Here is a 24,742-nt window from a genome sequence, read left to right on the forward strand (position 1 = left end):
TATTAAACATCTTTGTAAGGACTTTATGGCAGGTCAAATTATCATTTAGAGATATCTTAAAATATTGGAACACATATGTATTCTGTGATTCTCTCTGTCAGGTTCCACCATGTGTGTCATAATAATAACAATACAAAAGAGTAGATTTTATGTTGAGACAGGGCACTGAGCTTTTTGACTAAATGTTATGCTACCAGGGATACAAAACCTCCCAGTTCAAGTGTAAACTGAAATTTACCAGCATCTATTTGGTTAACTCATGGTAAGTTAACCAAATAGAAGCACCTGAAAATAATCGTGGCTACAATTACTTAGGGGTTACAAAAATTGTACCTTTTTCAGAAATGTGTGTGATAGAGAATCTAGGAACCATTACACATGAAATTACTATTCGTTTTTTTTTTTTTTTTTTTTTAAAGGTCATTATAAAAGCTGGTATAGAAAATGCAAATGTCTGCCTTAAAATGGCTTCCGTCCTGGAATGTCATTAAAAAACACACGACTAGCTTTCTGTTTGTTTTCATTGGGGGACAGTACACCTAAATTAGGCATCGTAGTCCCAGAAAGGTGATAGAACCATATGTTCCCATCAAGGAGATGCTACCAAAAAATGTCCAACCAAATTTAAACACTGTATTTTTGTGGGGATAGCTAGGGACAATCTTTACATTTTGCACCTGCTTCATACAGGTAAGTTTCTTGCTTCCTGACTTTTCACTTCTTATGAAGGTGCCCCTGAACCTGTTGTATTAGGTTTCAATCAGGACTATGGATACTATGTCAAGGCAGCTGCTGGATATCACTGGGCTTATGTGGCGTCATTGTTACTGTAAGCTATACACTGGTAAAAGGAAGCTGACATTTTCCTGTCTGCTTTAACTTTTGAAACACAGAAACGGATGCCTCATGTGCACATGCACATTATTGAAAATAACACATTACGTCAGTTTATACATTTTAGAATAACTACAATAGATTTTAACAGTTAAATAATTACTCATGGCTGGAGTGGTGGTGTTCTGTTCTTTATCGAAAACAAAATATTACAACTTTTCTGCAGTTATAATTTATTGATTCTCTTCAGTAATATTAAATACATAGTTATCTTTAGTTTGTCTCCTTTTCCACCCCCAAATCAGTTTTATTTTTCCAAATATTATCGGAGTCTAACTCTCTTTGCAGTTAACCAGTTGTTATTTCTGCCAGTACATAAATGGGGTGTGCTGATATTTTCAGTGTCATGTTCTGATTACTTTTCAATTTTTACAATTGAGCACTGATCGATGGCAATTAGCTTCCATATTTAGTGTTTTGAAAGACGATTGTAAGCAATTTTTCCTCTCATGATATTTTTACTGCTGCCGTGCTGAGGCTGTAAACTGACAATGGCAATATGTTGCAAGACTAGCAAATACAATTAATTGATCACGTCAATGTTACCTTTCGTTAAGTCTAACTCGATACGCCGCTGTGGAAACTGGGATATGTAGCAGTTTGTCAAGTTTAATCAGAGATCCAGCCCAGGACTACAATCCTACAATTCACTGCAGAGATGACACATTTCTAAGGAAACTAAATAAGGTGAAAAAAAAGATTTCTTATCAAAAGGATAAGACAAATAATCACTTATAAAATATAAATGAGTTTTAGTTAGTCACAACAGGTTCTATATTAAATAACATTGTTAGATTGTTATTGTTTAGTACTCAATAACTGTATAAACAAGAGAAACCGAGGAGCTGCATTGTTTTGTGTTGAGTAATTAACACGTTCTATTCCATTTCATTAGTACCTAACAACTTCAGATTTCTTAAAGATAATTACGAGTTTCGGCATGTAGACACTTCCCATAAATGGTCATGCAAAGCTGTAATTAATTGTGTCAATGATATCCTTTCTTTTCTTTGATTACTCTTCGGATTATAACAAACAGCAAGATACTTTTTTTTAGACATCTAAGACCATGATGGCAGGCATAACCTAGCATGCTGATCTGAAAGCATACATCAATGAACACAAAGTAAAATATTGCTACAGCTGTGAATATCTGATTTTTAACATACCGTAGGTTGACCTTTTTGACATTAGTGCAAGTCTACACATATATAGTACTCGGTTGTGCTGTTAAGGTTTAGCCTGTACAGTACAGGGCTGATAACAACCCTCACTCAGGGGCATATGGACTAAGTAATTATGAAATATATACATTCATATATAGCACTCTAGAGGAAAAGGAGAGTATATCTAATTGTTAAGATTTTTTTTTTTCTCCCGTCCCCTTCCTATCTTTTTGGTTTCTCTTGATAGCTTATTTTAAACACACTGGCTATTCAAAACAAAAAAGCAAGAGTGATTCAAAGTAAAAGTAAACAAGCATTCAATCTTTGAGACTTTCAACCTGAATGCTTGTGCGTGGCCTTACTTCAAAGCTTGTGATTTTCATTGAGCGAATGTTAAGGAGCAGTACATAATGCCAGTTAAGAAAACCTGTGTAGGCTTTGTCAGCTTAATTCAAAACAAAACTAACATTCACCTGTAAATTAATCTGTACATCACACAGCTCTTTTTTCTTCAAAAGGTCTGACTCTAAACTCTAGACAGTCTGGCGGTTTTATATAGTTTTTCTTTAAAGAAGGACAGCAGCAAGAGACACAAGTACTGCCCTTCGTCTTGCAGTAAAGCCAGCCTCTTTCATGTCAAGATGTATAAACAGAAACCTCAGGGCCTGTCTGTGTGCAAGGGCAGCCAGTCCTGAGCTCCACAAACCGCAGCAAAGGAGGAGAGATAAATGAGTGAGAAAATAATGTTTGGAGAGCTTTGGGGTTTTTAGCCATAAAAGCTTTTGCTACAACAATTGTAATCTCTATCCATCACCAGGTGAGTAAGCAATGCTTTCTTAAATTACAGCCCCGAATAAAAGGAGTGCAACAGGGGCCTCAGACAGAGCATCGCAGTCATTGTGTTGCATTACAGCAGTCAGTACCACAAGTCAAGATAAATGCACTAATTAACTTAGTTGGAGAGAGAAACCAAAAACCCAAGTCTTTTGTACTGCAGACTAACAGAAACCATTGTAATTATTCTGGTGCCTTGTGTGTTCATGCAAGCATAAAAGCACCCTTAATATGCTAAATCTGCTGTCAGCTACTGAAGTCTGTTTGCCAGTGGTTATCTTGTGGGATAGTTCTTAAATAAGCTCTCTTGTCTGTCTGCTTACTCAGCCTGTACTGTCGCTTTCTCTTAGTTCCTTGTTTACCATTCTAGAATCTCCTTATGACACTGATATAAATTAAATTATTCATTTACAATGAAATTATTCAGGGCAGCAGTGTGGAGTAGTGGTTAGGGCTCTGGACTCTGGACCGGAGGGTTGTGGGTTCAATCCCCAGTGAGGGACACTGCTGTTGTACCCTTGAGCAAGGTACTTTACCTAGATTGCTCCAGTAAAAACCCAACTGTATAAATGGGTAATTGTATGTAAAATAATGTGATATCTGTATAATGTGATATCTTGTAACAATTGTAAGTCGCCCTGGATAAGGGCGTCTGCTAAGAAATAAATAATAATAATTTACAGATGTGCAAACACACACATTACAAGAACATTAAAATAACAATCATTTATATAGAGTGTCACTGTACAGTAATTTCCAGATACTCTCATGTGAATGTACAGCGCTATAAAATGGATTTTCGTAATATTAGGTTATGAAGAGGATATTATTTCTAACATGATAAATAACAAGCACTACCATAACCATGGCTCATAAAGTGCACTGTAGCTAAAAAGTAAATGCTTAATGTGGGAACTACAGTACTTGTCTTAAGGAAGGTTTCCATCATTATAAACAAAACACAGCATTTTCACTGCAGCACTTCAGGGGTGGCATCTTCATACCATACCACATCATGGATTGTTATTGCTGTGCTACCTGTTTGACAAGGTGGGCACTAATCCTTACACTAGCAGCACATTAGAATGGCCATTTGAAAAGAGCTTTGAAACAGACTTTAAAGTTATAAGTGTAAAAAGTTGTCAGGATGTTAACAATAAAAATTAAAATTAAACAGTTGTAGGGAATGGTAACTATATTTTTCTCTATTTTTCTTACTCTTTAAGGTGGTCTATTTGGTATTATTTCAAAGTAGCTCTTTTACATGTACACCACATGCACATAGTGCTGTTTAATCTCAACATTACAGTGGGGACTCTGACTAAACTTGCTGGGATTTACACTATCAGAATTCGCCATATGTTGGTGTTTAATCTCAGCAATACAGCTCTTGCACTGCAGATAGTCACAGGCCTGCAGGTACCTCAAGGAAAGCAATGCTGACCAGATGAAAAAAGCAATATACCATATCTCTGTAAACCAGTATTAAAAGCAAAACTTGTAAATTAAAGGTTTTTTTTTTTTCTGTTCCTGCAGTTGCAAGTGTTTATGGATGAACTGTTTAGAGAAGAATGTAAATGGTGTAGTCGTGAATCTAATCTAGTATAGAGAGGAGAATTCCACAGTAAAGTGGGTATGATAGCCCTGCCCATGACATATATATATATAATATTTTAATTGCTTTACTCATCCCAGTGTTTGCTGAAGAATTATTGTAAAATGGTCTTCAGAAGCAGTGGTGAAATTCTCAACAAACAAGTGAATGCCAATGAATAAATACTTAAAAAATGTATACATAGCGGTACATGATACATTTATGAATACAAAATAAGCCTTAAAAATAACTGATCAATTATAACCAATTCGCCATAAACAAGGAAGCTGAAAATACTGAAAGCATTGTATCATCTGTATCTGTTGTATCACTCAGTCATGTACTGTAATATAACACTTAAGTTAAATCTTAACTGACAAGCATTAAGAAATATTACACGATGCTGTAACTGCTGTAGAGAGGGAGTTTTGTTTCAAGATATCCTAAAAAAGGGATGACGTTATACAAAATGGTATTAAAAAAACAACTGTGCTATGTGTGTTGCTCTGTTGGGTTTCTGCGTAGATTAATTACCATGATCTATTCCATAAAAATATTTTCCAGGCAGAAACTGTGTAAAAGTAGACTTTAAAAAAAAAAAAGATCCCTGCTACTATGGTTTCTGCACAATAAACAAAGTGGCAAAAGACACATTTTCATAAATTAATATCATTGCTGTGGTTTACTTATGCCTTTTTTTCAGATGTACAGACAAGTGAAAACTTATGTTTAACTTAAATAAACTCTTCAAAATGTTTTAGAAAAGGGGGCATTGTACAAAGAATAACACCTCACTGTTTTGCTTTTCATTTATTACAGTCCTCATAATAGAAAATACTAGGATCACAAAATGTTGATCACTATACTTAACATGTACCTTGTAAGTTGGGCCCGTGTTTGAAAAGCGTGAAGCACACCTACATCTGTATCCCGATTCTGACTCGCTTACCAAAATCTGAAGCAGCACTTTCTTGATCCTATTTTTTTTAATGTTAATCCCACATATCACTTGCCATTTTAGAAACTTTCATGCAAATTCTGGCAATGTGGTAAATCGGTGCAAGGCAAAACACGTTATGATAATTATTTAAGAACATAAGAACATAAGAAAGTTTACAAACGAGAAGAGGCCATTCAGCCCATCTTGCTCGTTTGGTTGTTAGTAGCTTATTGATCCCAGAATCTCATCAAGCAGCTTCTTGAAGGATCTCAGGGTGTCAGCTTCAACAACATTACTGGGGAGTTCATTCCAGACCCTCACAATTCTCTGTGTAAAAAAGTGCGTCCTATCTTCTGTTCTGAATGCCCCTTTATCTAATCTCCATTTTGTGACCCCTGGTCCTTGTTTCTTTTTTCTTGTCAAAAAAATATGTCATTTATTGAGAACACTGATGTGGCTTTTGACTATAAATTCATGTGTAGCAATGTTCGTTTCGAATATTTCTGAAGCAATGTTCGTTTCGAAAGCTCGGCCAATCAACATGGAGTGATTATACTGACGTTAATGGTGGCCAGTAGCAGCTAACAGAAACAGAAGCAGTATGAGGAAACAGAATGCAAGCAGCACGAACTGTGTTGAATGAAGCGTTGAGAAACGTTGCGCTAGTGGACTGTGTGAGTGGATGATATGCATCCACATTGGATGAAAAGCAGATTAAATATGTCCCGGTACTCAGTACCGCCCTCAAAATAAGTCCTGGTACAGAGTAAGATGAAAAATAAAAAAATCTTTAAAATTGACCTGTCCTTAAAAAGCTTGTCATAAAATGCCCTCAATGTCTATTGTATATAAAAAAGTGTGTTTTCATGTTGTCAAATTTGCTATTTTTTTTCTAATTTTCTTTTTTTAATTTAGTCGTCGCCAATGGTTTTTACCCCGGTTTTCTCCCCAATTTGGAATGATCAATTATTATTTTTATCCCCGGTGACTCGGGAAACGGAGGCTGAAACACGCATCCTCCGAAATGTGTTCTTGCCAATCCAATTGTGCGCTGCCCCCTAGGAACCCCTGGTCACAGTAGGCAATGACATAGCCTGGATTCGAACCTGCGATCTCCAGGCTATAGGGCACATCCTGCATTCCACGTGGAGCGCCTTTACTGGATGCGCCACTCTGGAAAAACCAGGCCCCCATGCAGACCACCAGTCCAGTTATTTTAACCCATGTAAATATTCCTGCTAAGGGCATTGTACAGTTAGTAATGTACTTCAAAATATCTCTTAAACCTTACTCCAGAAAGAAATGTGAGCTGTTTTGGAAAGTACTAGGATGTTAGCAAGTTACCGACCTCTGGAGGACAAAGGCCAGGCCTGCAGGTGTCCGCTCTGAGCTCACTGGGAGCCTGGCCAGCAGGGTTCTACTTTATATTTTTGTGTTTAAAGTTAAAAACTAACATTCTTGTAATTTGCAAAACAGACTGTCTGAGATACATCATATATTATTAATATATTTAAAATAAGAAGTAAAGTGGATGTTCTTGTTGTTATAAAGATTGAACAAAGTCACATAAGGTGAAGATTTGTTCCACTTTCCACCCTTGAGAAATTGAAAACAGTAAATCAATAAAAAAGTAGTGATTTTTTTTATTTTTTTTTATTATTGTAAGTCTCCCGAGCTTGTTGACATTCCCAGGACCACTGCTTAAGACTTAAAATCAACAGAACAGTGACATCCCTTCTTGCTTCTGTCTGTTCCAGAAAGTACAGCAAATGTCATGCAAGCCGTTTTATTACTGTGGAGATCAACCTTTAATAAAACTGGATGGCAGTATTTCAAAATCTGGCAACTGGCCTTTGCTTGGACAGAGTAGTGTGTGAATACCGTGTTTTAAACCAAACTAAATATAAACTAGTATGTTAAACCATTATCGGCTCACATTATTGCCATCCATAATTTTTTCACTTTAACCAAAAAAACAACTTTTAACCAATATTTTAGAGCCAAGCAGTCTTTTCCATCCCATAGGCTTTCCTTATTTTTGACTTGGGAACTGAAAATCTGTAATTCTCCTTGACGTTTATCGTTGTTCACCGCTTTCAGAAAAACGTAAAAGAAGTTTAACTTTGTTCCTTGCACTACGGGTCAAATTTACTTTAATTAGTGGTTGCGTTTGTAATCTTGGAGTGGGAATTTGAGTGGGGATTTACAGAAGCCACACTGAGTATAATAGAAAATAGAAATTTTAGCTACAGTTCAACTGTTCGCTAAGTTATAAGCTTTAAAATATGTGTTCCTGTGGTTCTCAAACAATGGTTCACCTGGAAACCACTGTAGTTCAAAGTTCTTGATCAGTTTGTATGCCATTCATTTGTTACTTAGAACTGAGGAGGATGCGGTGGGTGACGTATGTGGTGTATTTGGTGGTTAGAGAACATTGCCTTTCACCCGGAGACACGTAAAATGAGATATGGAGGTCTCAGCCTACCTCCCTTGGATGGATTTTTACCCCATCCGCATTCCATTAGAAAAATAAAATTGCGGCCAATAACAAGTGTCAAAAAAACAAATGTAAGCTGTTGTGTGGTGTGCATGCGCAAAATGTGTGTCACGTTCCACCATGCAGTTGCTCATTGATTCTGTTGTACAGCGTTTATGAAGCACTTTGTGGCTGTGTGTGTTAATACGGTGCTATATAAATATGTTTTTGTCTCGATGTCACCATGGGCACCAACCAGGTGCACAGGCTTCTTGTTTTCTAAAATTTGCAAAAATGTATAGCTTTTGAGTGTCTTAACACTAAAACTACCGGACGTACATAAATACCTAGAATTACTGAAGATGTCTTTTTAACCACTATATTAAAATGCATATAAAACTACTGCTGCGTCGCATGCTATGAAACTGTTCTGTGTTCAACAAAATTAGAAGTACAGCTAGGACTACCAAACGCAATCATTTCGATGCATTCCTGATGTTTTTAATTTTTTTTATCTATTTTTTTCATCTATCTCTCTTTCTCTCTCTCTCTCTCACACACACACACACACGCTGTATGGATGCATTTCTCCATTCTGAATCAAGTTTTATTTTGTAGTGGAGTTGCAAGTATAATTGCACACAGAACATACGGGAAAACTAAACAACTTTACTCCATGCTGTTTTACAAAGAGAAACGATCGACTGTTACATCTAAATGCTCTTAGCTTAAACACACACTCATAAAACAAATAACTGGGCAGAAAAGTGTTAAAAAAAAGCAAAAACCTTAAATCTATATTGTTGTAATTTTGAAAAATCTAATATATATATATATATATATATATATATATATATATATATATATATATATATATATATTAGATTTATATATAATATATATATATATATATATATATATATATATATAATACACTAAGAAGGCACATTTTTCTAATAGGTAAATCAGCTTACCGTCATCGCCGCCAGTTGTGCTCTGTTGCATTTGAATCACAGACAACTGCACATGCGTTTATTCATATACAGTTGGGCCTATTCAGGGGGTTTTCATTTTTAACCCGAATGCAGAAAAAAACATTTGGGGGGGAGAAATCGGGTTAAATTGGGTAAAATCCGAAAATCAGATGCCCTAATTACAATGTGGTTTTTATTATAGAAAAGGGATTATGTAATATTTATTTTAAATTATACAGCCTCGCAGTCAAGCACTGTATATGATGTCTGGCTGATCAGATACTTGTCCTTCATACTTATTTACAGACTAAAGGACATAAAATCTGCTACCGCGGAAGGGCAGTTGGCGAGCAAGTTAGTGGGCTTGTGCGCTGACGGTGCCACTGTGAATCTGGGTGTAAAGAAAGGTCTTGCTGCTTGTCTAAGAGAGGATATTCCATGGCTTGTAGCAATTCATTGTCTTAATTATCGGTACGTGTTTTTCATACAAGACAGATAGTATAGACAGTGGCATTCGGGAACTCTTCCTGACAGTTATGTTTTAAATTTGTGTTTTACAGATTACAGCTTGCTGTTAAAGATGAACTCAGGGGGACATACTTTCATGAAGTAATCGATGTTTTGACAGCCCTCTTCTATCTGTACCAAAGGAGCCCCAAAAAACTCAAGAGAGCTGAAAGAATTAGGTGACATTTTAGAAACAGGTTGAAAAACCCAGTCGTGTTCATGGTACAAGATGGCTGGAACATAAACGCAGAGCAACTGAATTTATGCTACGATCTACAATGTCATAGTGCAGCACTTAGAAAATATATGTGAAACCGGTACCGGAGAGGAAAGGTCAAAATCAAAAGGGGTTTTAAAGACACTAACATCTACTTTTCGTTTCTTTTAGTTGAATTAAGCACATATTTAGCAACAGCCTTATTCACCAATAGCTGTCAACGTCAATTTCAAAGCGCTTTTGGGTATATTGGAATGTTGTGCGATTACTCATTACAAGTGGCTCATGAATAATTAAAACTTGATTTCTCCTTATTCACATAGTATTTAAATCAGGTGAAACTGAGATTTCACCTATGCTACAATACCATGGCCCTAGTGTACCGTATCAGAAGACGACGTCAGCTACTACAGCGACATCACCGTGCACCTTTACCAAGGGTCTGTTTGTCTAGAATTAGCCCTTTTGATTATATAGAACAATGAAATCATAGCGAATTACAGATTAAATAGGCAATCTATTTTAGATTTATGCATTCTATTTTAGAATTAGCAGATGATTTACAAAGCCAAACAAAAAGAAGTCATGCTTTGCCAGTGAAAACCAAAGTGGCAGCAGCTGCCTGATTCTTTGCAACTGGCAACGTGCAAATGGATAGTGGGCGATTAGCTGGCATGAGTCAACCTTCGTTCTCAAGGGTTATTGAGCTGGTGTCTGAAGCTCTCCTGAAAAGAACCGATAAATATATATGTTTTCCACACACCGAGCAACAACTACAAGAAATCAAACAAGATTTTTTTTACATAAGTAGATTCCCTAGAGTCAATGGTGCAATAGATTGCACCCATGTTCTCATCTCACCACCATCAGAGGATGAACCTGCTTACAGAAATAGCAAGAATTCTCATTCCATAAATGTTCAGATATCGTGCAATGCCAAATATTACATTACTAATGTTATATCGAATTTCTTGTCATGATTCTTACATTTTGGAGCAATCCTCAGTCCACTCTGTAACGGAGAGCCTGCCACTAGGCAGTGCTTTACTTCTTGGTAACCATTATTTTCATTATTAAATATCCCAACATTTATTTGGATATAAAAGTAATACAGACAACACAAGTTCGTTCTAACCATTTTACCATTGTAATTATTATTTCTCTTTATAGGGGACAGTGGGTATCTGTTAAAACCATGGCTTATGACACCAATCTTTGATCCTAATACATTCAGGATGGGGTAAAATTTGTGCCGCGGCAGAACGCTACTTTACACTCCGCCAATTTAGCTCTGAATTGTCGATTTTGATACATGCCCCCCTTAGTTTGTTATAACTTTAAATTTCAAAAACAGACCTTAAAAAGCAAAATAAGTGAATGTGTAGTGTGTTCTATTGATTAATATTGAAAGACTGTCAATATTTAAAACCAGCAGGATTGGGGATCTCCAGAACCAGGGTTGTAGACCCCTGCTGTACAGTATAGGTAACAAACTCAGGTGTGTCCAGCATGACACTTCAGCCATCATCATTGGGCCAATGGGAAATCCACATTACCTGGCAGAGGGAAAGCGCTGAAGGCTCATATATTACAGCGAAGATATGTCTTGGTTGCTGCCCACAACTACTATATCACTTTATCTTGGCGAAAGTCGAGTCTAATATTGGCATGAAGTAAATAACAGCTACTTTCATGTATATTAATTAATATGCTGTGGCAGGATGAAGGCTGGTAAAAGGAGAGAAATCTGGTTTCCCGACAGGTTAAGGCACTAAAGGGAGGTACTCATGCAATCTAACCAAGATGGAGCATGCCTTACGCATAGGGTCTGGTTGTGGCAGGCATCTTGGGAAGGTCGGAAGCACAGAAGTTTCAGGTTGTGCTAATATCAAAACAGGGTTAGATCACACACAACTGAATAGTTTCGTTTCCCGATAACAGAAGTACTTGGAGTTCACAATCATTGTCACAATGAGTGTGCGGCTGCTTTCAGTCTCTCTTGACGTGCATTTCCCAAAACCCCACGTGAAAGTGCAGCTTGTTCCTGATGTTCACATGCATCGTTAAGCTTTGAATAGCTTCTTCAGGGCTTTGTTGGGAAACGCATTTGAAACGAACTTATGGAGTAGCCTATATATAAATGATAGTTTGTAAATCAAACAAAATGCAGCACTGGTTGAAAATGCAGGCAGATTAAGTGACAAAATGAAATATATTGACCCAAAATGAGGTAGAAATATTAATTAATGAAGTAGAAAATAAAAAAGGATATATTATTCTGTAAACTAAAAAATAACGTAACGAATCAAACAAAAAGAAGTGGGAAGACATGGCAATGAAAGTAAAAGCTTCAAACACTGGTCCTCCATGAGGCAAAGAGGTTCATCAAGAAATGGCAGGATTTCTTTTATGTAAATGTTTATTGCAATGAGCCGACTACGAGGGCCTCTACGGTGTGGCTGACAATTTAAAGCAACTATCTTCTGAAAAGCGGTCCTTGCTAAGTTATGTCTTTATGTTCCCACAGTGCATTACAACCTCCACGAACATGTCAAGGTTACGCCAGATCACTTGTGAATTCAAGTAGTCATAAGAGCGACTGGAGTTATGATGGTATTCGGGAAACAGTGCAGTTGGTTTGAAAATGCTGGTTAGGTTAAAGTTGCTTTTGAGAAACACGTTAGCCAGTCACAATTTCTTCAAATCAATCACAAACCTAAAATCAACTGTCTCCGGGGTCTACTTGCACAGAGAATGGGCTCTGTTGTTAAAATGCTGGTAAATTCTTGCAAAAATTATCCAGTGAGCAGCTTGAGAAAAAAAAAAAATGGCTTCTAAGATTAATTCCTAATGGGATTTTGATTTAATAATAGAGATGCCTAATGATTTTTAAACAATGTGAGTCTACACTACTACCAGCATTGTTTTTCATAAATGGGTCTGTCAAACCTGGGACCCTGATTGGCTGACCAATTGGCCAATCAGTTAATCAATTTAGTTAACTGAGGGCCACCTGCATAGGCAGGTAGATACATGGCTGCAGAATGCTGGGTGATATAAAGTAGGAACAATGTAAGCTGGTTCAGATGGGAGACTGTTTATAGTGCTGTGTGTTGAGATAAGACAGAGAACTTGTCTGTCTCTGTTTAAAAGCCTGAAGACCACAACCTGTTTATTTTGTGTATCTTTGTATACAATAAAAGTGTGCAGAAGTGATTCACTTTATTCTCTTATTCCTGTGTTTCCTGGTTTTACCTGTCCCATCACAGGATTGTTCTAGCAATGCTGGAAAGGGAAAGGGGCATAAAATACACATTTTACATTTTAAACTTGGCTAGTGACACTAACTTTTTGTGTGTGTAACAGGGCAGGGACTGGGTGACAACCCGTGACTATGCAGACTTACGCGATCTTGCAGGAGTAGTTACAGAGCTTTCAACATTGTCTCAGCTGCAGGGGTCAGAATTCATATTATGGCCATTTGGAATGTAGTATGAGAAAGCTCAGTATAGCTCTGTGTGTTCACACACTGAATAAATGAAGGACTTTAGTCTATAGTGCTGACAATGTATTCTATTTCACAAAATAAAATAAAATTAACATTTCAAAGCTCAAATTTTCCAAAAGTGAAATGAAACGAGATATGGAAGATGCACACTCTCCTTATCTCAGAAATGTAAAATGTCATTTTGTCAAAGAAAATGGAGCCGTTTGAGAGCAAGAAACAAATGGTGAGTTTCACTTCAATGAGTAGTGTGAAGAGGTATATTGGCATGTTTTTGTCACCTTTTTTCTTAATATTTTAATTCATAAAAATACAAACACCTGATAGATGACAATATAGCTGTATCATTTGAAAAATAATCTGGCAAATCATTTAAAGCAAAATGTATATCAGTTTATTATGTAATCTTTCTAAGTGATGCCAATAAACCTGCAATTATTAGGCTACTACAATGCACTGAGCTGAACGCCTACATACATGCATGCTTAATTATATTTCTATGGAGAAGCACATTTTATTTTACCTGCTGCCATTGATCTAGATTTGTTAGATAGTATTAGAGACCTGGAAGGTAATGTGGGGGACCGGTCTAAACCCAGAGGCTACATTATACTTCTTTTGAAGCGTGCTATTACAGTAGTTGACAGCAGCTTGAATAAAATCAGAGTTTATAATGGTGCCATGTATACTTTATTCTTATGAGACATTCTATGCTTAAATTGAAACTCCTTTTGTTGTTTATCAATGTTTGTGGTTTTAACAAGCACATTGCACGTACCTCAACTGGAAATGACTGTAAAACTGAAACAACCGAAAGTATGTTGTGATTCAATTGTTTGCGTCACACGCTTGCAAAGTCATGTGAAGAGTTAGTCATTTTTTTCGAGGTTCATGGTATCAAACAGTGTTATGGCTCAGATAGATGTCTGCCAAATAAATATATAATAAAAATATGGAGGAACTCCCCATGTAGCGAGCGTGAAGTATTGCATTGTTAATTGTTCATAGGTTTGTTGAACTGACAACCCACACAATAAAGAATATGTAAAGCAAAGTAAAGAATGGATATAAAACATGTTTTAGTACTTTAATGTTTGGAATTTCTTAAATGACAAAAAGCGTAATTGAGCTGATATTAGTTTTATAAACAGTACACCTTAAAATTGTATTTAATGGATCCTGTAGTTTGTTGTAATGTAAGGGGGGGGGGGGGGGGGGGTAACAAGCAATGAAATGGATGTGCAGTGCAGCAGACTGTTGTGACGTTAAGTACAGGTGAGGGGTTTGCACAGTCAAATAAACTTTTACAAGACTGACCATTTTAAATGTCACCTCATCGCATTCCAGCTTACTGTAAAATTCCCTTTCCAGAACAGTGTTTTCCACAACTATACCTGGAGAGTACCTCAGTCCTCGGTGAGTATGTGTGTTGGTGTTTACGAATTTGATGGGTAAAATGACTCAACAGCAGAACTTGGTACAAACTGTACTTTTCAAAAAAATATATGTTAAGGTTTGTATCACCAAACTGGAGTATACACTTTTTAACTCTGTATTTTTGAGCTATTTATAATACAATTAAAACACTGTGTGTGTGTTTATAAATTATATTTTTGTCGGGTGTAAAAGTGTTCAATATGAGGTCCAGTTTTAGATTGTCATCTTATTTAAACCTCTGGTGTTCCAGTCATGCTCATGAGAACTATGCATGCACATTATTGCAAGGGAATATAGTGGAAGTGGTTGTATGGCTGCATGTACAGTATTTATGTCACACTTCACATGTTTCATATAGCTGGAGATATAGCTTCTTCATGGTACAGGCACCTGTAAATTGTTGTTGCATTACATTCTTGGTTGGCTGTAAATGTGCAGTTCTCAGACTTTAACATTTAAACTAAGTCACCAGCAAATATTCTCATAACCCTCAATGGAATTCAATGCAAAGTATGCTATTGCAATGTAAAAATACAACATTAAATTCGCTACTTACACCAATCATAAACATTTCAAAACATCAGCATCTTAAATACTGTATGACTATTTCAATTTTCAACTTGTTAAATTCAAAACAATCTTTAAAAAATATAATACAAGTTTTGTGTAAAAATTGCTTTCAAGCCAAAACTAGTTATATATTTTGAATTAAACTGTGGCATATACTTTCTAATTACTGAGCTACGGTACTGCTAACAATACCAGAAACACACCAACAATTTTGAAGTAATTTGAAAACATATTTACCAGACTCCACAACGGGGTCTCACTCAGACAGTAAAACCAACAATTTAATTATTTTATTGTTTTCAGGCCACAGTAAGGTCTGGTTTGAACTACAGTAATTGGAAAACAAATCAGTTTTTCTCTTTAGGTTTTCAGCTTCTACCTCTGACTTTTACTTTTAGCCACAGTATAATTATGTTGTATTAACCTATTACAACCACTGTCCTAATTGTGGACAACTATAGTGATTAGATTGCTTCTCCACGTTCTGCTAGCCTCCTTTTGTTCCTTTTAGACTGTCTCAAAGGTGGTGAGTTTATTAGATATGACAAATATGCATGAGTGCTGGAACATTAATACACAATTATTTAAAACACATACAGGAGGCTTGAAGTAATCCTTTAAATTTGAATATTTGTTATAATACCCTTAAGTTGCTTGTCTAAGTGCAGTTTGGTAAGAATAATGTGTGGGCTTTTGTGGGTTAAGTGAAATGGGTTTTAAAGATGTGATAAGACATAATCTATTTGAAGGCCAAGAAACAGTGGGTAGAATACACCCATTTGGCCAGTGTGATTAAGAAGCTGTGGGGGGCTTATCAGTTCATAAAGAAACTGTATACAAAATGTACATTTAAAGCTGGAGAGTCCTGCAGTTATTTCTTTTGATGTCTGTTTAGCATCATTGTTTCTAAGTTCAGCCTTCTGTGCACTTACCAGAAGGCAGACCTTGTTTACATTACATACTTTTAAAGCTTCCTTTCCACAGTCCTTCTAAAAGCCAGACAGTTAGACTAGGTTATGACACCTAGAAGGTATGTTATTATAACATTTAAACATTTAAAAGGCAATTGTTGTTTCTCAAGTACAATATATTATTATATATATATAATAATTTAAAAACGAATTAAGAATGTAATTGTGACAGAGAGTAAATGAGTCAACAATCTCCCTCCCGACCTGTGAGGGCGCTGTGTAACAGGAACACTGTGCCCCGGACTGGATGATTTGACAGTTCATTCCAGGGTCAGTTGGAAGTTGCCTATCCAGAAATCATCGCCCTAATACGGTAGGCGATGTGTCGGTCATGGATTGGAGGAGACGTGATTGCACTCGCTACCGAAGGGGGCGGGACTGAAGGTATATCAGGAGATGTGGCCAAGCGGTCTGTTCCTCTGTTATGGTTAAGGACTGACCGTGAGGAGTAAAAGAAACCGTGAGTGTTGTACTGTCTGTCTGGTAACTGTTCTTGTTTGTCATTGTAGACAGCTAAAGATCCGGGAGCTGCCGCTATTAAGCCAGCATTAAACCCGGACTGCACTGCACCACAGTTAAGCACTTGTTTCACATTCACAACACCGCTTGCACCCGGAGCGCTCACTGTTGGACTAGTGATCGTGTAGGGGTTTTAAAGTGTGTGTTTATTATTATTATCATTTCAGGACTGAACCCTGTGGTTTTACTGGCTTTACACATAATTGTGTATAGTTAGTGTTATTATTTAAATACCATTAATAAAGCTTTGTTATTTACCATTGAACTGTTGTTGGACTGCTGTTTTCTAAGCACTGCATCACCTCTACACCTGTGCACTACAAACCACTTTGCCACAGTCATGAACAATTTTACATTGCTTGTAATTTTAACAAGTCATTTTTACAATCACCCACTGACTCCAATTAGTTTGGACAATTGAGATTTCACTGCATTGAGTAAACTGTATTAAAGTGTTTCCTTGTTTTAACATGGGTCCTGTGATTATAATGACAGTGCCACTATAATGACAATGCATTGGTAACAAAAGGGCAGCTACAAAACCATTGGTGGAATGATACCACAGTGGTAACTTTATTATTATTATTTTTTTAAACCTTATCAGAGTCTTTAGTATGAAACAGTACACACTGATGACCCATTGCACTATATCAGTGCCTGTGTGCGGCCCTATTAGCACTGTGCAGTTTGTTGTAGTACTTCATGTTTTTACGTGGCTAATGTTTCATGTTCTGTTCTGTTTCAGATGATGATCTGAATCAAGTACCAGAAACCTGAAGGGATATTTGTTGACAGGACTCATGCTTCACAGTAAGTGTCTGTCTCTGTGTTCGCAATGTGGTAATCTTCCTTCCCCCTGAGATTGGACGAGAAAGTATATTATTTTTACGCCTTTGTTTGTTATTCACTTGAGCAATAGTCAAAACAGTAAGATGGAAAGCCTCAGGAAGAACTGCATAAGATAATTTTTCCTGGCCCTTTAGTGTTGTATGTGGGGGTTTCACTTTTTCCAAAATATTTCATTTTATCAAGTGTAGGCCAAACAAACAACAGTTTGTACCAGATTTCACATATCATAGAAAATCATTGGTTCCCCTGTTGTTTGTGCATGCAGTTTATAAAATGTATTTTTTATTTATAATTACATACTGTCATTGGGGTTATAGACATACAAGTTAACTCCTATTATGTATAGGGGTGAACATATAATTAGAAAAAAACTGCCATACAAAATGCATATGAATGATTCATCTGTTATGAAAATATTGTATCTTCCTATAGCAATTTTTAGTCATGGTTGGCAAGATGACAGATCTGACTGACTTTGATAGACTGATGGTAGTTACTTTGTTTGAAGGTGCTTCTGTAGTAGGTGCTTGACTGACAGGAGCTTCTGTATCCAAGAATGCACAAATTACTGATTCCTAACTCAGATTTACATCCCCCACTTCCCTAAAGGTCACGTTTCAATTTTCAACACCTTGCAGACTGGTCACTTTGAATTAGAGCTGTGTCGGCTGCCCATGGTGGCCATTACATGTCTTTTCTATTGTGTTGTTCAATGTCTAGCAGGGAGTACTGTCTTAGTCCGTAGTCCCCCTGCAGTATGTTGGCATGGCACACCAGATAAAACAATTGTGTAGAGGCCTGTGGTAGTACTGTGCCATATAACAGCTACGAGTTTTATTATTTTTTTTTAATTTGGAATCACCTTTTTTTTTTTCTTCCCAATTTGAAATGCCCAATTTTTATTTATTTTTTTAAGCCTGACTCACTGCTGCAACCTCCACGCTGACTCGGGAGATACGAAGACGAGCACACACATCCTCCGAAACGTGTGCTGTCAGCCGTCCACTTCTTTTCAATCTGCAGGCCTGCCATGCAGCTACCTTCAGAGCTGCAGCATCAGAGGACCACTCAGCTCTGGGCCGTTTGCAGGCAGGCCCGCAGGCGGCTGGCCAGTCTACAGGGGTTGCTGGTGCGTGGTGAGCCGAGGACACCCTGGCCGACCTAAGCCCTCCCCACCCCGGGTGGCGCTTGGCCAATTGTACGCTGCCCCCTGGGAACTCCCATCCACAGCCAGCAGTGGAATAGCTTGGACCCAAACCGGCGACCTCCAGGCTACAGGGTGCATCCTGCACTCCACGCGGAATGCCTTTACTGGATGCGCCACTCGAAAGCCCAGGTACAGGTTTTATTTGTCAAAGTGTAAAATATGGATTAATGGTCAGCATGCTAAGATACATAAGGCTAAACTAATTGTAGACTGTTAACAATATAATACGATGTGCAGTATACATTGCATTGCTTTCTGAAATGCTGCCATTGTTTCATTTGTTTTAAATCTGTTAGAATTTGGATTGTGCCTCTTTTTAGTGTTAACTGTGACTTGAGAAAAGTACAAATTGTTGTGGACAGCAAATAAGTAACTTCTGCCATTCAACACTTAACATTTTTTACACTGTTCAGTAGCAACTTTTGAATGACAGATCCTTAATTAAATTTTAATGCTGGATTTGCAATAGTAGATTGTAGCTCTCGTGGAAGTGGTCTATGTCTTTTTGAAAATAAATGGTATGGGCAACTCATACTGGACCCTGTTCTCTTCTCTCCTGTCTCCCAGGAGATACTCTTCAGTTTTGCAGCTGGGAGGGACTGAGGCGTACAGATGTGAAATAACTTTCGACAGGGTCTCATACTAGTCTAAGTGGGTGCAGTAGAGTTTGAAGCCAGAATTCTTCAGCTCCCACACCTCTCATCTAACCCCAAGGTCACTCTGCCTCCACAGTTCTCCAGGCTTTAACAATAACATACCATTTAGATACCCGTGTAGTCAGACCACAGCAAAAGGGATAAGGAACAAATATTGCACAGTTGTACTAATATTGATTATCGTTATTATTGGTTCATAACATTGTATATTAAGAAGGCTACCACTGTGCTGGCATTTTACCAGTGACTCATTGTTGCTGCGTTTGTGCTGCCATTGTCTGTTATTTTAACCATTGCACATTCACAAAATCCTGTTACAAACTGAAAGACCCATGTTTAGAAGAAGGTCTCTCTCTTGTTTGGTGCACTGGAATTTCCTCCACTATCCTATACAGCACATGTTTTTTCCCTCCTTCAGTTTACTTTAAGCTCTAATGTTTCTTGAGACTCTCACAGTGTAATGTAGAACTTTGCTCTTTGCCATAATTAATCTTTGTCATGTTTATTGAAACTCTGCAGCCCTGCACATTTGTACTACAAACAGCTTTGTGCATGAGCTAACAGGATAATAGATTTGAACAGGCTATCTAGGTTAGTTTATGATGTGATGCAGCTAGACTTTATCTAATAGATTAATTCACTTTCATTTCCAGACTGGTATCTTAATTTATGACTCCAGCTTCACATGTTGTTCAATCTTGTACATGCAACTGAATACTTTTTTTTAGCAGCAAATTAGTTTACTCATGCACACCAGTACCACACTGAAAGTGAATAACTCAATATCTCAAGGCAGCTACAATTAGACATACTTAGATTATTGCTGTTAGACAGTAGAAAAGAAAAAAAAATACCAAAAACTTTTGTCACTATTTTGTCAAACCATCTTTTTTTATCCACCGCTGGGGATGAAATTCCCTGCGAAGGGCATATAGTGGAGGAGGTCTGTGACAGAGCTAAAGAGGGAGGAGCCACTGCCATGTGTCTAGACCTGTGGTCACTAGGCCAAGTTCCCAGGTTGCTGCACAACAAGTCACAGTGGTTTGCCTCATCTCCTGTTCCGCTCCCCCTGGTGAACCAGGCGTCTCTGCACAGTCGCCGGGGCCTCTCATCTCTGCCGGCTGCTGCAGCCACCCAGTCACCGTCCTGCACTCCTGGAGCCCTGTCAACTTTGCTTGGGTCGCCTGTTACTGGTTCTTGGTCCCTTACTGGAGGCGCCGGAATGTGGAACGACCCGCCCTCCTACCCACCCGCAAGAAGTTAAAATGATGTTGGGGGTGAAGAGTTGGCCTTGGAATGGCCAAGTGTGCAAGACACAAGAGGGAGGATATGTGACAGAGCAGAGGCTCGGCACATGGGTGTGTGGGTGAGAGTTTGGTGGCTGGCGGCCATCTTGATGAAGGAGGCTGGAACCAAGATGGCCACCCTTTGCACAGCCACATGGCATTGACTGATTAATTGTTTGATTGATGTTCAAATGGAAAACTGTGGAATGTGGCCAGGTGGGGATTGGATGATTGATTAAATCAATCAAGCCCCTGGCCACATATAAAAGGGAACAAATTGGTGTTTGTTTGGTGAGAGTGCAGTGGAGCAGAGAGAGCATGTCGGAGAGAGCGGAAAACCCTGTGGTAACCGTAGCTTGGGTGTTGTTTTGGGGGGTTATTTGTTTTGAATAGTTTGTAGGGTTTTTGTTCAACCCTTTCGACTGCAATTTCATGTCTGGGTTTTCTATTTTTGCAATACTATACCACAAGGTCTTACCTTATGTATGTTGCACTTCACACATTTTTGCTTATATATAGTGAACCACATATCCAATTGTTGTTAAAACTTAAGCAATTAAATAATATTAAGCCTTTTGTTTGAAAGGTTTGTCTGTGTTTTGGTAGAGGTACGTCTGTCTGCCTGGCAGTGTTTCTTATGAGGGAGTTCATTGCCCAGCCTAGTTACCTCCCTCAAAGGAAGTGCCTGTCAGTAGTGTCTGCACTTCAGTCAGCTTGGGAATAGAACAACACCTTCGGAAGCCTGCAGGCAGCCTGCCAGGTCATTGAGTTTGCTGCTTGAGTCATACAAAGACTTCTGTGTTGACAGGGATTTATGAAAGGATAATGTCAGCCCTCGCACAAAACAGAGTGTGTCTATGGCAAAGCAGGAAGTTCTTGTAGATTAAATTGTACTTGTGCTTATATTTTGCAAAGTAGGTTATATTGATTCACATTGATTTTATTAACTTTCTTAGATTATACACATAGGGTCAACCAGGGTATGTGTGGTGGGAAACTCTGTAACCTGATTTCAAACTGAGATAACTTAATGCTGATTGAATGCAAGATTTAGCTAGAAATTCTCAGCAGTGTCTGAGTTTAAATAAATAAAGCAGTGCACCCACCAGTTACCCAGACGAAAACTCTGTTTAAAGTGTGGCAACAAATCAGCACCAACTTGCTAAGGTAATGTGCTTAAATAGGAAGGATTTGCACTATACTGATTTTTTTGATGTATTTTTTTGTCATTGTGATATGACCCTTCTTGTACTTTAAATAGAGTCCCTACATTTTAATATGAAGCCTACATTTTATTTGTATTTTGTCACACTCACTGTTCATATGCATGGATACAATTTTTTTGAAATAGGTATTGGTCTAGATGTGAACAATTAACACCATTCTTTAACTTCAAACGTGTCAACAGATCGGTCTTTTCTTTTTTATTGAAGGTCAGAAAATTGGTCCACTTGTCATGAAATGACCTACAGTAATGTATGTTATGGTTGTGTTGTAATATCATAGAGATATTTAAAAAAAACAAATGTTCCTGATGCTGAGCAGCCTGGAGCCCGCTACATGCAAACAAATTCTGATGTCAATCAGTCATGTTTTACCGAGACCATTAATGTTCATATACAATGAGAAGAACCCGGAAGGCTTTGTTTTGGTTCCGTTTAACATCACATTGTATTTAAATTAGCCATGTGTGTCTACCAGAAATATTTACCTAAATAGGTGATCTTTCCAGCTGACCAAATAGTAATCACTTTTTAATCTAATTGTTAGATGTATACTGTATATTTGGTTTTTTTTTGAAGATGGCCCCACCTGTCATTTATTCTTTGCTGTTCAGTTTACTGCAGGTGGTTTACATGTTTTTTGTTTGTTTGATAATATAAAGGCTTAGCCTTTAACATGAACCGGTTTGGAATGTGTAATATGCTCATGCTATAGTAATTCAGTAACCTCTCTTGCTTTTGCTACAAAAAATTTCTACCAAAAGCAGTTTTAATTTAAAATGAAATTACAAATCTGAATGAAGTATACCACACAAATATGCTCAGGCATGGTATGTAGCCACTTTTTTTTTAATCACTGATGTTCTGTTGTACTTTAAGGCCAAATCTCCTTATATTTTACATACAGTGCAATACAATGCAATCTTATTCTAGTGATGAATTCCACCCAGTTGTCATTTTATTGGTTGGCATAAACATTTGATTAAAAGTTTGATCTTGGATGAAGACCATGAGCATGCAAGCTGTTGATGGCTTAAATAACATCCATTCAGCTGTCATTCAGATTTTGTATTTAACACTGTGCACATTTTACACAGTTGTATTGAGCTATGGTGACCTTTGATACAAATCAGAGATCAAATCAATATTTAATCTTTAATTGTTCTCTCCCAAATCCATCAAATATTTTTAATCAGATCATTCAGGAAAAAGGTTGCTAAAGGATTTTCTGAAATGATAGTCATGCAATTCCATTGAACCTTGCTGGATGCGCTAAATGAGTTTGCCCAATAGTTAAATAGTTTAATTGACCTTTGTTTTTGGGTCAGTGGTCAGTGCTTCTTTCTATTTGCCTGTCCATCTGTCGGTGTGTTTTGCATTCTCAGGTTATTAAAATCCCATACATTTTTAAACAAATTATCCCAATTCATTCTTGCCAATGCTGACGATTTTGTCATTCACTTAGAATACCATGTCCAAGGTCAGAATATTGGTCCAGTTGTCAAGTAATAATCATTTAGAGTATTTTATACTGTAGTATCACATTTCAGAAACAACAAAAAAAGTTTATCAATCTCTGTAAGGCTGCAACGTTTGAAATGTTGAAATTAGCATGTGATATTCTATCCATTTTTTCAAAAGGAAGCCTGATACAAATAACCAAATAAATTACAACCGGTTCCAGATTTAACAGTAAAAAGGAGTTGCATATTTATTTAGTGCCCAAAGAGATGGAAGGGTCCATTATTACTGTATAATCAATTCTGCTTTCATTATTGGAAATGCATTGAGCAGTTTTGTTCATCTGTGGACAGCACGACTGTTTAATATGCTTTATGAAAAGTAGCCTTATTATTCTGGTACTGCAATTCCACTTTTGTGTCAGATTAAACTGGCAGTCCATATGGGCACCCTGACACCCTGGGATCCTTCAAGAAGCTGCTTGATGAGATTCTGGGATCAATAAGCTAATAACATCCAAACGAGCAAGATGGGCTGAATGGCATCCTCTCGTTTGTAAACTTTCTTATGTTCTTATGTATGGGTTGTGCTGAGAAGGGGTCCCACGACCAGGAAAAGATGAGAACCACTGCTGTAGACTGTTAACAAACCACTAACAACGGTCTGCTGGTATGCAAAGAAAAGCATATCAATACAGCAAAATACAAGACCAGTGGTCTCACAACCATCTTAATCAGGTGAAAGATTTTATATTTGTTTATGTTCAAGACATTTGCAGAGAAACAGCCTAAGGTATTATTATTATTATTATTATTATTATTATTATTATTATTATTATTAATTAGTCATTTCATCCAAAGCGACTTACAGAGACTAGGGGGTGAACTATGCATCATAACTTGTGCTGCAGAGTCACTTACAATAGGACCTCGGATTTACATCTCATCCGAAGGAAGGAGCACAAGGAAGTTAAGTGACTTGCTCAAGGTCACATACAGTGAGTCAGTGGCTGAGCTGGGATTGAGCTGGGAAACTTCCTGGTAACAAGCCCCCTTTCTTTAACCACTGGACCACTAAGCCGTTCCAGGCACATTTTTCCCTGTTATCTGTGTTAAATCAACTGCTTGCGGCTTCACTGCAGTGTAGTACTGTTAATGGGTTAAAACTGTACAGCTCCATATTTTTCAAGAAATTAAAGTGACAGGAAGCCATGGTCGATGTGTCATTAGAATAAGCACTGAAGTGCTGTGATAACCCTATCAGTCGTTTGCTGTGACACCTTTGTTAATTCAGCCAGCCCCAACACATGCACACGTGGTACCATAATGAACTGCTGTTTCTGTTAACCTGAAGAATCCCTGGGACCTTCTCATGCATTTCTTTCAGGAAATCTGTTTAAAGAAAATCAATGCATCAGCAAATGTGTCTTCCATGCAGAGAATTAATCAACAGGCAG

General features: G+C 37.6%; 1 long non-coding RNA gene across 1 annotated transcript; it reads left to right on the forward strand.

Moving 5' to 3' along the window:
* Positions 1 to 2,417: 2,417 nt before the first annotated feature.
* On the forward strand, positions 2,418 to 24,441 carry LOC117400096 (uncharacterized). The gene is made up of 3 exons (XR_004544177.2): positions 2,418 to 2,877; positions 17,350 to 17,414; positions 18,370 to 24,441. It is a non-coding gene; the product is annotated as an uncharacterized LOC117400096 (long non-coding RNA).
* The last annotated feature ends 301 nt before the right edge of the window (positions 24,442 to 24,742 follow it).

The sequence above is a fragment of the Acipenser ruthenus genome, chromosome 4 (assembly GCF_902713425.1).
Source record: "Acipenser ruthenus chromosome 4, fAciRut3.2 maternal haplotype, whole genome shotgun sequence".
NCBI lineage: Eukaryota > Metazoa > Chordata > Actinopteri > Acipenseriformes > Acipenseridae > Acipenser > Acipenser ruthenus.